A 12,553-nucleotide genomic window follows, 5' to 3' on the forward strand; every position below is an offset into this window, starting at 1 on the left:
TGTGATATGTGTGTGTGTACACACACACACACACACACACACTGGAAAATAATCTAAAAAATCTTTTAAAAATCTAAAAAATAATCTTCAAAAATAATCTTTAAAAAATCTTTAAAAAATTTCTGTCATCTCATAATATTATTTATTTATTTATTCTTTTTAAAGTTTTTTAAAAAATTTTATTTATTCATGAAATACAGAGAGAAAGAGACGCAGAGACACAGGCAGAAGGAGAAGCAGGCTCCATGCAGGGAGCCTGACGTGGGACTTGATCCCACGGCTCCAGGATCAGGCCCTGGGCTGAGGGCAGTACTAAACCACTGAGCCACCTGGGCTGCCCATCATAATCTTTTATTTAAATGGTACATTTTATTGACTATTACTGTTATTGCCTATTGACTTAGTATTCTAACATTTTGAAAAGCAGAAACATGAATAGGAATGAAATATTTGGTCTCAACAATGGAATGGAGTTCTCCTAGTTAAAGATTATCAAAATGTTTGTTTGACCAGAAAAAAAGAAAAATGATTTGTTCAACATGAGCAGTTGTCTCTTGGATTCTTGAATCATTGGTGACCTTACAATGAATCTTTGGTGGATTTACTGCTCAGGATAAAAAATCTGAGATCTAAAATCGTGGTTTTAAAAAAGGCTTCACCTCTCAACACTGAATGTGCCTGTCTGAAAAAAGAATATCCCTAGAGATATTAGTAAGTGAATAAGAAGGCTCTCTAAAGCTGCTTTAAGGGCATATGTTTTGAAATTTACCGAAGTAATTTATGGTGGAGGCAAATACTTTAGTTTCTCTCAATTCTAAAGAGAGGATTAAAGTGTACAATATGAAAATGGTGAGCATATTAGTCCCATTCTCCTATTCAAGATTTCAAAACATTTATAATGTATGTAGACATTCTGCTCCAGTGGGAAATATCAGAAACATTTTCTGACTTGACTTTTTCATTTCTTATCTTTTAAGTAAATATCAACTGACTGTCTAACATATGTTAGTTACGGGGCTTAATTCGAAGATAAGTCTCATGACCTAATTTCAAGGAGCACCAATCCTAGTAGAGGAGATAAATGTAATGATAACAAATGTGTACAGAGTATGTGAACAGGAAGAGGGAACAGGGATTCCAAACTGAAGTTAGTTAGAAACAGCTTACCCAAGGAAATGCCAGGCTGAATTTCAGTAGGTGAATAAGGATTATTTATTTAGACCCAGAGAGAAGAGGATATTCCAGAAAAGAAAAAGATAATAATGTTGTATGGAAGTGTTGAATTACTATATTGTACATCTGAAAGTAATATTATAATGTTAACTAATTGGACTTTATTTATTTATTTAATTTATTTATTCATGAGAGACACACACACACACACACAGAGGCAGAGACATAGGCAGAGGGAGATGCAGGCTCCCCATACGGAGCCGATGCGGGACTCAATCCCAGGACCCCGTGATCACGACCAGAGCTGAAGGCAGACCCTCAACCACTGAGCCACCCAGGTGCCCTACTAACTGGAATTTAAATAAAAACTGAAAAGGAAAAGATAGCAAATGCCTATATATATATATGTGGGAAAAACCAAATAGGGCTTCAGAAACATAAAATGTAAGGTACCACATGATGGGTCTGAGAAATAGCACATCATGACCACCTTTGAATGTTATGTAAATTGCCCTATAAGTGGGAGGAAATCATCCCCATGCTTTTAAATTGCATTTGTGAATGATACCTTGTGGCTTTGTAAACTGAATTTGAATGGAGAAAGGAGAAAGCAGGAAGACTGCTAAAACCGAAAAATAAAAATAAGGCCCTGGGCTGTGTTGGGAGGGCTGTGTGTTTGTTTCTAAAGAATTGGTCGTTGAACAATGACCAGCACATGACTGGCCGTATTCCACTCGTGACATACAGACACGAGTGGAATAAATTTATTAATAAATTTTCAGAAGTAAAAACAGACAATGTGATATGATACTCTTCTGAAAAATCTGCCCATGTGGCATAAAACCGTATTCACGCAGTACCAGATTAATTGACGACACGTTGAAATCAGCAAAAAGCATGCGTGTCTTTAGCTAAACTAAAATACACATAAATTTTCAAAATTTAAAGGGCTTGCACGTATAATCTGTAAAGTGATGGCTTTCTCTTTGGAAATTACTGCCTTCAACAAGGACAGAAGTTATTTGCGGTCATGCTTTCCTATCCAGGGACCTCTACTCCAGTCCTGTCATCTATTTCTCAATACTGGGAACAAATTTCTGTTTTTTTTCCCCCAGAGGTTGTCTTATGTCAAAACCACCTTCAGAAATCTCTGCATAAAAAAAGTGTTATCAAAAAGGAAAAAAAATGTCAGTGACTTAAAAGGCACATACGAAATGACACATACATAATTTGGTGTTTATCATTCATACAAATGTTTTAATACCTAAACTACATAGGTATGTTTCTATGAACAATATCTAGCATTGCACTGCATACTTTTTAAGCTTTATATAAATTGTGCCATACTTAAGTATCCTGGGGCAATTTGATTTTTTCACTCACATTCTGCAAGATTTTTTCTGATGACATCACAATTTATTGATTCACTTTCCTATCATTGGACCTTTAGGTTGATTCTAATATTTCTCCATTACAAACTATGCTCAATTTTTTGAAGATGTTTTCCCATGCACATGTATGAGAATTTCTACATAGTTGATGGTAGAATGTTGATTTCTAGGGTTTACAGATCTTATATTTAGTAGCAGCTCCTCTCCAAAAATTATATTTAAGTAAAAAAATGCAAATGTTATATATCAAATGACAAATAATACATGTATAAGTATGCCAGTTTGTGAGATACTATGTTACATGCTGTGTTAATGTTTTACATATTATCTCATTGAATCCTCCTGAAAACTAAGGCTCAGAGTGATGGTGACATGCTGGGGGCTTCACAGTCTAAAATTGGCTGAGTCATGATTGAAACCTAAGTCTGAGATCCCAGACCTCTTTCTTGTCTGCCTGTCTAATCTGCCCTAACATTTCCTACACTAAGTATCTTTGGAAAGAAATGAAAGAGGAGAGTCATTTGAAAATCTCACAAAGTACAAGAAAAGAATACTGATATAGAAGTGAATATTAGAAGAGAAAACTGCTTTTAGGAGTCAGGCTCTGGTTTTAGAGTCAAAGAGCACTGGTTTTGGAGTCAGATCTTAATGAAATGTTCTGCTCTATTAGTCAGATGCACTGTGTGAATAAGGGGAAATTAGTCATTCTGAGTCTCAGTGTTGTCCTCCATAGCACAGTTATGATATTAAATATGAAATTGCCCGTAAAGCCTCAAGTGCAGACTCAGGTTCTGAGTGCTTATTAACAGGTTGTATTGCTCTTGCTGAAAGATGAACCAGAATAAGAAGAGAAGAGAATGAAAATACCAATATTGATTTCGCTCCCCAAAGCAACTTGCAATTGAGTCAACAACAATACTTTCAGACATGAGTTTGATGTCTTTCACTAAGTAATTCTTTGTTTCTTATATTTATTTTTAGTATTAGAAAAGGTTAGAAAATTCTCACCCTGAACTGGTGTAGCCTGTGATGTAGTACTGTCATTTATTAAAACCCACTAGAAGCAGGTTTGTTTCTAGAGTGGTCCTTGCACAAAATGTATAAAAAAGCAATTTCTGGTATGACTTGTGTTCTGTCCCTTGATATGCCAAAGTATCCCACCAGTAGCTATGGGTACTCGCTTTACAGATGGGGAAACTGAGGCATCAAGATGGCTGTTGCACCAGTGGATATACAGTGGACTGGTTGTTTGAAACTGCCTTTCTCTGCCTGGCCCAGGTGGGAAGTTATGGAGGGGGAGGCTGATGGGATGGTGGGGATGAGTCTGTTCAGTGTCTCCCCAAACCCTGAATCCAGGAAGGAAGGTGCTCCAGGAAGGACTAGGTTGTAAGTAGGAAGCATCTCAGGAATTGCTGAAAGTCTAGAAGGGACAGTCCTTGGGAGATGCCATTTCCACTGCAAACCTGGGAGATAGGTTAGGTGAAAGGCCTGTGCTGCTGGTGAGGCGGCCTAATCTGGATGCCTCCTGGGAGACTTCACTATGTAACCCTGGACAGCAGCCAGGGTTATCTATCTTCCAGCTGGCTGTGGGAAATTCGAGGATTTCCAGTAGCAGCACCTGGGCGAGAGAGCTGAAGCCGCTTGGGAGCAAGAAGCCAACTCAGATCAACACCAAGAGCTCATCCATACATTCTGTTCATCTTCTTCAGCTACATCCCCCTGCGGTGCAGCTATAGCACCAGGAGGTCCACCTCCTTCTCCACGCTCAGACCATCAGGCTGGGCCAGCTAGAAGAGGCAGTGGTGGACGGGGTTCATCTGGCCCATTAGGTGGGATGTTGTTCACCCTCAGGTGGTCAACGATGTTGCAGATAAAGGTGACCTAGCCTCCCCATCCCTGCAGGAACCGGCCTCACAGCTCTTCCCCAGCCTGTACTCCCACTGCAGTGGCCAGTTCAGTCCCCACCAGACGACACTGTGATCTTCTTGCTTGCTCTTGGCCTGAATGATGTTCCACTTGTTTGCTGAACACAGAGTCCTCCAGAGAATGCTCCACAGTCATGTTAGCCACTTGCTCCAAGTCTAGGTAGGGCACCCGGAAGATTGGATTTTATAGTCCTATCAGCCTTCCCCATGACCATCTAGCCCAGGTGGGACACCCATGACAGCACCTGCAGGCCCAGTGCCACACCCACTTGCTGGGAGGCCTCTGGGCAATGGGCGGGAGGTGGGGGCAGTGGGCTCCCCACACTCTAGCTGCTCCCGCAGCCCACCTCGCCTCCCCTCACCTCAGCTTAGATCATTTTCCCTCACAGTGCCAAGACTGTTGTACATATTTTTATTTTGTTTTCTGCTTCAGTTATAAGCCGAGGCTCCAAAGGGAAAGAATAAGGAAATGAGAAAAGGATAGAGAACTGACCAGCTCTATCTCATGCTAAAACAACCAGTACATTGTGACTAAGATGAAAACAATGTCACCAAATCAAATTGTAACCCATCATTATAAATCTGTACAGTGTATGTGAACATTAAGGACACCGTTTTGAAAATTAGTGAGGAGAAAGAGAATGAGTAGGTGTGCTATTTGCAAAATATTAGACAAGAAGAGATATTCTTGCTTTATATTAGCCCACGCAAAATGAATTTGTGGGAGTGAACTGTAGAGTGGAAGCAGTATGGGCCAAGAAAGGAAGTGATTAGTATGACCCAGTATCTTCTTCTGCCCCCAAAAAATGATCTCAAAGGTTTAACATTCTGACAAATGCTTTCACTCATACCTCACAGCAATTAATCATTCCTGTTAGAGGTGGTACCACTGTCACTTTCCCACAGACAACACTTCTCAGGTCATGTCAGTGTCTCCAGGCAACACCAACATCACTTGTTGGTTCTCTTTCCACACTTACAGCAATGAACTGAGGGTAAAAGCAAGGCTACTGTTGATAATTGGCAAGATATATTCAAGACTCAGAAACCTGCTTTCTGGATTAAGACATCCATCAATGTCTTAGCCATCCTCCCCATCTGTCTCCCACTGGAGATAAAAAAAAAACTATCTGAGAGGGAAGAACTTTTGATTCTTTGATATTTAGAAAGTTACATAATTCACAGAAAATCATTTTAATCCTTTTCCCCTGATTTGTCATTGAAATTTTTTAAATGAATTAGCACATGATTCTGAAATTTCCACTTCATAGAACTTTAATTTGCTGTATAATACTATTTACTATTTAATTCACTACTTAATATGTTTCTATAGAATAATGGATTCATAAAAATGAATTTTTGTTCTATATATGTAAATCATAAATCAAATGGGCATAATTTTATCAAATCCTTGAGCAGTATACAGGAGAATTTCATACCTGTGCCCTATCATAGTAAATAATAACCACATACATGGGCACTCACATGGACAAATATACACACAGTCATGAGAATGTAGTAAGGGTTTTCAAAAGTGTCATGAGGCAGAAAGTTTCTTTTTAAGGACAGAATATATTTGAGTAATGCTCTTGATTAAAACATATTATTGTCATTCATATTACTATATTGACTGAGAAGGCAAAATAGATTTCAGTATTTTCACCTAGTTTTTTTTTTTTAAGATTTTTTATTTTTTCATTTGAGAAAGAGAGAGAGACACACAGCATGAGCAGGGGGAGGGGCAGAGGGAGAAGCAGACTCCTGGCTGAGCTGAAAGCCTGACATGGGGCTCAATCCCAGGAGATCATGACCTGAGCTGAAGGTAGATGCTTAACCAACTGAGCCACCCAGGTATCCCTTCACCTAGCTTTAATAACAGTAGTGCATATTATTTTTATTGAATTTTATCATGCATAAAGTATCTTTATAAATGTCATTATTTGTGATCCTCATAGCAACTTAGAAGTAGGCAGGGTAGGATTACTCTTCCTTATCTACTACACATAAGGAACCTGGGGTTTACACAGTCATGTGGCTAGTAGGCAGTAGTGCTGAAATAATAATCCAGTCCCTCTGATTCTCATATCACTGCTCATTTTCCTTTATCAAATAATCTGTTAAACTACAGTGACCTTTAAAAATACTTAAGTCAAAATACACAATATTTAAAAGAATGAGAAAATTCAACATGTCAAAACAAGAACATGTCAAGCACCAAATGAAACACCTGGATCCAAAGATGAGTGGAATAAAATTCAAGCTCTCAGTAACTTTAAGGTCTCATAGAAGGGAAATTATATTTCAAAAAACAATTATAATACAACATATTTAAGAAAATACCGCTATATAGGATATGTTTCGTAGTGTCAGGAAATGAGGATTGATGCATAGCCAGATCTTAGATCCTGGAAAGCCTTAAACGACAGTGCGAGGAATTGATTTGTTTTTCCTTACAAGTAAACATAATACAAATGAAACGTGAGCAGTATAGTGACAAAACAAGACTTGCATTTGGAATTTCATGCCAGGAGTAGTGTAGAGAATGAAATGGAGGGATATGAGAGAGTTCAGAAGCTATTTGAAAAATATAGAAGAGAAGGGAGAGAGATTAAATAGGTATGAAAAACACAAAAGGGGGGATTTACATACCATTAAATATTAGAAATAATGAGTGCTTCCAGAATATTTATAGAGAAAATTATGGATGAAGGTACCATTCAACAAAACATGAATGGATGATAACATACAAGTCTCATGGGAGGATGTGAAGGAAAGGTGTTTCATGGCATCTGAACACTATGAGTTGTTGTTGTTTTTAAGTTTTTTTTTAAGGCTTTATTCATTTATTCATGAGAGTGACAGAGAGAGAGAGAGAGAGAGAGAGAGAGAGTCAGAGACATAGGCAGAGGGAGGAGCTGGCTCCCTATGGGGAGCATGATGTGGGACTTGATCCCAGGATCACACCCTGAGCCAAAGGTAGACGCTCAACCACTGAGCCACCCAGGCATCCTGACCACTCTGAATTTGAAGAAGCATAGAGACAGTGAAGCACAAACTCCTAGTGAAACTAGGGAGAGAATGATTATTGAGAAAATGGCTTTAATAAAAATAATTGCAAATCTGAAAATCAACCAGTTTCTAGGGTTTGTGTGTGTGTGTGTATGTATGTGTGTTTTAAGGTAGAAAGAAAGAAAAGAATTTCAGCCAGATTCCTCAAATGTCAAAACTACTTCTCAGTTTCAAGTTAACCATATTTGTATCTAAAGCTATCATTTAAAACACTAATAGAACACAATGGAGAGGAATCAGTTATTTAGAATCTTTTTAAAAATATATTTATTTATTTATGTTTTATTTTTTTATTAAATTCAATTTACCAACATATAGTATAACACATTGGAACATATTTGTTAAGGAGAAATATAATTACACACTTAGAAAATGTGAATCAGTATTTCCCTACTTCCTTTGGTAGAATTTGAGTTATCTGGGGCTGATGGGTGACAAATGAAAAACAATGGATGAACCTTTCTTTACCATAAACAAGTATTTAAATTTGCAACATTTAATGTTTACACTATGGCAAAGTAGCCATCTATTATTGTCACTAAGATACCCAGTAAAAAATTGAAAAAGCATGACTTTTTGGATCCTTCATGACACCAATTAGAGATGGATGAAATTTCCTTTTCATTCTCCCTACTCCAGAACCCCAAAAGATCCAATTTATATTAGATGAATCTGTTCGACTATACATTAAAGCAATATCATACAACTGTAATTTTTTGCTATCTAAACAAATAATATACTGACTACCATATGGTTAGCTTTAGATGGTAAAATGTAATTCTTTCAAAGATGGAAATATAATTATATTCTAGGACTTTAACTGGTTAAAATAAATTTTACTTTAAGGGCACCATTAACTCTCTATCATAGTGGGGATAAGTTATCTGCCTGGTAAAGTTACAATACAAAGAACTTGAAGTAGAATCAAAGCAGAACCATGTAAAATATACTATATAAGTGCATTAAAAAAAGAGGAGGGGAATGGCCTGCAGGGGCCTACACTGAAGGACCTATAGCCCAATGTGTTATAAGGAAGACTGATTAATTGTAAAAAATTGGAAACACCTCAGATTTTCTATAAATATAGGTAATTGGTTTCAAGCCTGTTATCAAAATGACTAACATGATCAAATAAATGTATTAATGTTTTCTACCTTTCCAATTACAATACATGGAGTTGCAAATATGATTTTTTCAAAGCTATGGTATATTTTAATTCATAGAGATGAAGAGATAAATAACAAGGACTCTGAACTCTATACAAGATGATTTGAATAAAACTCCATTCGCTAGTTTTCCATTAATGAATGTTAAAACTACTGAAAAAATTTGAATTTTTCATGCAAAAACTTATCACCAGTGGTCAGAAAAAATAAGCTATATTCATGGGGCTTTATACAAAGAAAAGTTTGCATAATTAAAAGTGCAAATTTTTAAATAAACTCACACACACACACTTGAATTTATTAGAATCCTAGTCCCAATGAATGATTAAACTATCCTATGTTTCTCTAAGACTTATTTTCTCATCTGTTAAAATAGGAAGAATAATAACTAACTTTAAAGTTAGTATTAGATTGGGAAGCATAATATCAAGCAAGTCTCCTGATACTTAATACACTCTCAAAACTAAAAATGCAGGAGCTTCACTTTAGAGTCTTGTTCTGTCATAGGCAACACACTTCCCTTCAAACAGTTTCTAATCAGCAAATTGTGCAATCCCCTGATTTATTTCTCTATTAGGCTTTTTCACATAAACCCACATGAACAAATCAATCACATTCTTGAAGATTTTGCTCAAAAGTTACCTTATCAATGCTCACCCTGAATTATAAAACTAATTTTCATAATTATTGGATACTAGGGGTGGTTTTTATACTTTCCAACCTAGTATTTCTATACCTAGAAAGTATTTTATACTTTCCCACACTTAGTATGCCTCTTAAGTTGGTCTATTGTTTTTCTCTTTTCTATAGTAGTAACCTCCTTTTAACATACAATTTATCTGTTCATTATATGTCTTTATTTTTTTTAAGTTGGAGTCTGACACCGGGCTTGATCCTTCAACCCTGATATCATGACCCAAACCAAAATCAAGAGATGACCACTTAACTGACTGAGCCACCCAGGCACCCCTATATTTATTAATTTTTATCTACATTTTCTTCCTCACCTGTAGACAAGTAATGAAAATGAATACTATGAATGCATATAATAAATTAGATAATCCCTGATTCTAAAGAAGTAAAGATACAATTTTCCATGAATATTGCCCAAAATAGAAGAAAAAGATGAAAATAATTGCCCCTATTCAAACACTTATAAACAAACAAACATCAGAATGACAGTCTTCTGGAGGGTGAGGTGGGGAATAAAGCAAACTAATCTACTTTGGAAGTGTCACCTACCCAATAGCTACTTATGCAACCTTACTAGACAACTCCAGGCATTTTACCTAACTCACCGATTGCCTTTTTTTTAAAGATTTTATTTATTTATTCATAAGAGACACAGAGAGACAGCGAGAGGCAGAGGTACAGGCAGAGGGAGAAGCAGGCTCCACTCAGGGAGCCTGATGTGGGACTCAATCCTGAGTCTCCAGGATCACGCCTTGGGCCGAAGGCAGATGCTCAACTACTTGGCCACCCAGGTGTCCCAATGCCTTTTGAAATTTCTTTCTACATCATTATATTTGGAGATAGTATTTAACATGTCAATCTCTCTTATCCATAGAGTTGTTCAGAGTACATTTTTGTTAAGTAGAATATTAGACGTATTTTCATGAGAAGAACTGGGAGTTCGAGAGCAAAATATAATGTTATATATAAAGGCTTTAAATATTCAAATACAGAAATTCATATTTATCTACCTTTCCATCTCATCTGCACGATATAAGACCTGTAGTCTCCTTGGATTCCATGGAATTTATTTTATTTCTTTTTAGTATAGTGATATATCCAGATATGCATTCTCTTCACTTTGAAAGGATACCACATTGGGATGTGCTTTGCATTTACATAATGCAGGAAGAGGAACACTTAAATTATTGGGGACATCTCTATTTAGGAGTCTTCATCAAATAGTGTATTTAGGATGGCTACACTTCTTATCCCTGACCCTTGCATAATGGTTCAGTGCACTTTTCAGGCCTGGAAAGATGATTAGCTTCAGCTAAACCACAGGCATATTTCTTAGAGGAACAAATGTTTCATAGAGATCTCAGAATTGACAGATCTGAATCTCTTTATTCTCTGAAACTTGACAGAATTCAAGTTCAAAGACAGGAGGATACAAAGTACAGGTTGTTTTATTGAGACTAACATAGAAGTTGATCTATGTCTATTTTATATATGAAAACTATGATCATTAAAATCTAAAATAGCCATTTAGCCACTTCAATTTCTTGAGTTTAAATATAACCAAATTTATAAATTAATCTATTTTCCACACAAAAGCTTGATTTGTTAAAAATAAAAAATCTGCAATGAATGCCTACTACACACAAGGCACAACTGCTGTTCCCAGAGAATGAAAAACTGAGTAAGAAACAATCCTGGTCCTCAAGAAGTTCATAGTTTTAACAAACTAAAGCAAAAATTAGGTTTATAAGGAGTACAAAGCAGAAGTGCTTAATTTTGACTGTAGAGATGAATAAAGGAGGTTGTAGTTGATGAGACTTTGAAGAATCTTTGTGGATTTTGCTGAGTGACATAAAGGATTTCTAGCTAGTCAACACAGAAAGGGCATATAGATATGAAGTTGCTCAAATTATTAGAGGATTTCATGGGAGATCATTTTGAATGGAATATTAGTGTCATGAGAAGATCCACAGGGTAAGAAAAAGCTGTAAAAGAAAACTGAGAATTGTTTAAAGTCATATATATTTTTTAATCTTAAGTGGCAAATTTAAGAAAATAGGTTTTACTGTATTTGCAATGAATATTTTGAAACCACTTAAAGTATCATTATTTAGAGAGAGATAGTTATTTTAGATAGAAATCTAATGATTAGAGACTGGAATATTAATTAAAATTTAAAATGAGCCTTTCTGTTTTTCCCTGTTTGATAGACAGCTGCACCTTCTGGTGCAGTGCCAGCCACATCCCTGAAACATGATCGTGAAGGCTGCAGTAAACTGATTTGGCCATACTGGGCTCCTAGTCATGTTTTTAACTCTGGCAAAGTGGACACTGTCTCCATCACTGACACCTTCATTGACTTAAACTACATGGTCTACATAGTCCAGTATGATTCCACCCATGGCAAATTCAACTACACAGTCAAGGCTGAAAAAGGGAAATCTGTCATCTGTGGAAAACTCTCTGCATCTCCCACAAGCAAGATCCAATCAAATCAAATGAGGTAATACTGGTGCTCAGTATGATGTGGAATCCACTGGGGCCTTTACCACCATGGAGAAGGCTGGGGCTCACTAGAAGGGTGGGGCCAAGAAAGTCATCATCTCTTACCCTTCTGCTAATGCCCTCATGTTTGTGATGAGCATGAACCACGAAAAGTATGACAACTCCTCAGGATTGTCAGCAATGCTTCCTGCACCTGACCTTGGCCCCTCTAGCCAAGGTCATTCATGACAACTTTGGCATTGTGGAGGGACTCATGACCATCATCCATTAGTTCATTTCATCACTACCACCTGGAATACTGTGGATGGCTGCTCTGGGAATCTGTGGTGTGATTTTAGGAGCTATATAGAACAATCAACCCTGCTCCTATTGTCATCTCCAAGCCTATAGGCAAGGTCATCCCTGAACTGAATGGAAAGCTCACTGGCATGGCCTCTGTGTCCCTTTCCCCAATGTATTACTCATGGGTCTGACCTGCTGCCTAGAAAAAGCTGCTTGCTAAATATGATAACAACAAGAAAATGATGGAGCAGACATTGGAGGGCCCCCTGAAGGGCATGCTGGGCTATGCTGAGGACAAGCTGTCTCCTGTGACTTTAACAGAGACACCAACACTTCCACCTTCCATGCT

At 37.1% G+C, this 12,553-nt stretch overlaps 1 pseudogene; it reads right to left on the reverse strand.

Annotated features, from left to right (window-relative positions):
• Positions 1 to 3,984: 3,984 nt before the first annotated feature.
• Positions 3,985 to 12,553, reverse strand: part of LOC112923663 (MIF4G domain-containing protein pseudogene) — a 74,514-nt pseudogene continuing 65,945 nt past the window's right edge.

Source organism: Vulpes vulpes, chromosome 2, assembly GCF_048418805.1.
Source record: "Vulpes vulpes isolate BD-2025 chromosome 2, VulVul3, whole genome shotgun sequence".
NCBI lineage: Eukaryota > Metazoa > Chordata > Mammalia > Carnivora > Canidae > Vulpes > Vulpes vulpes.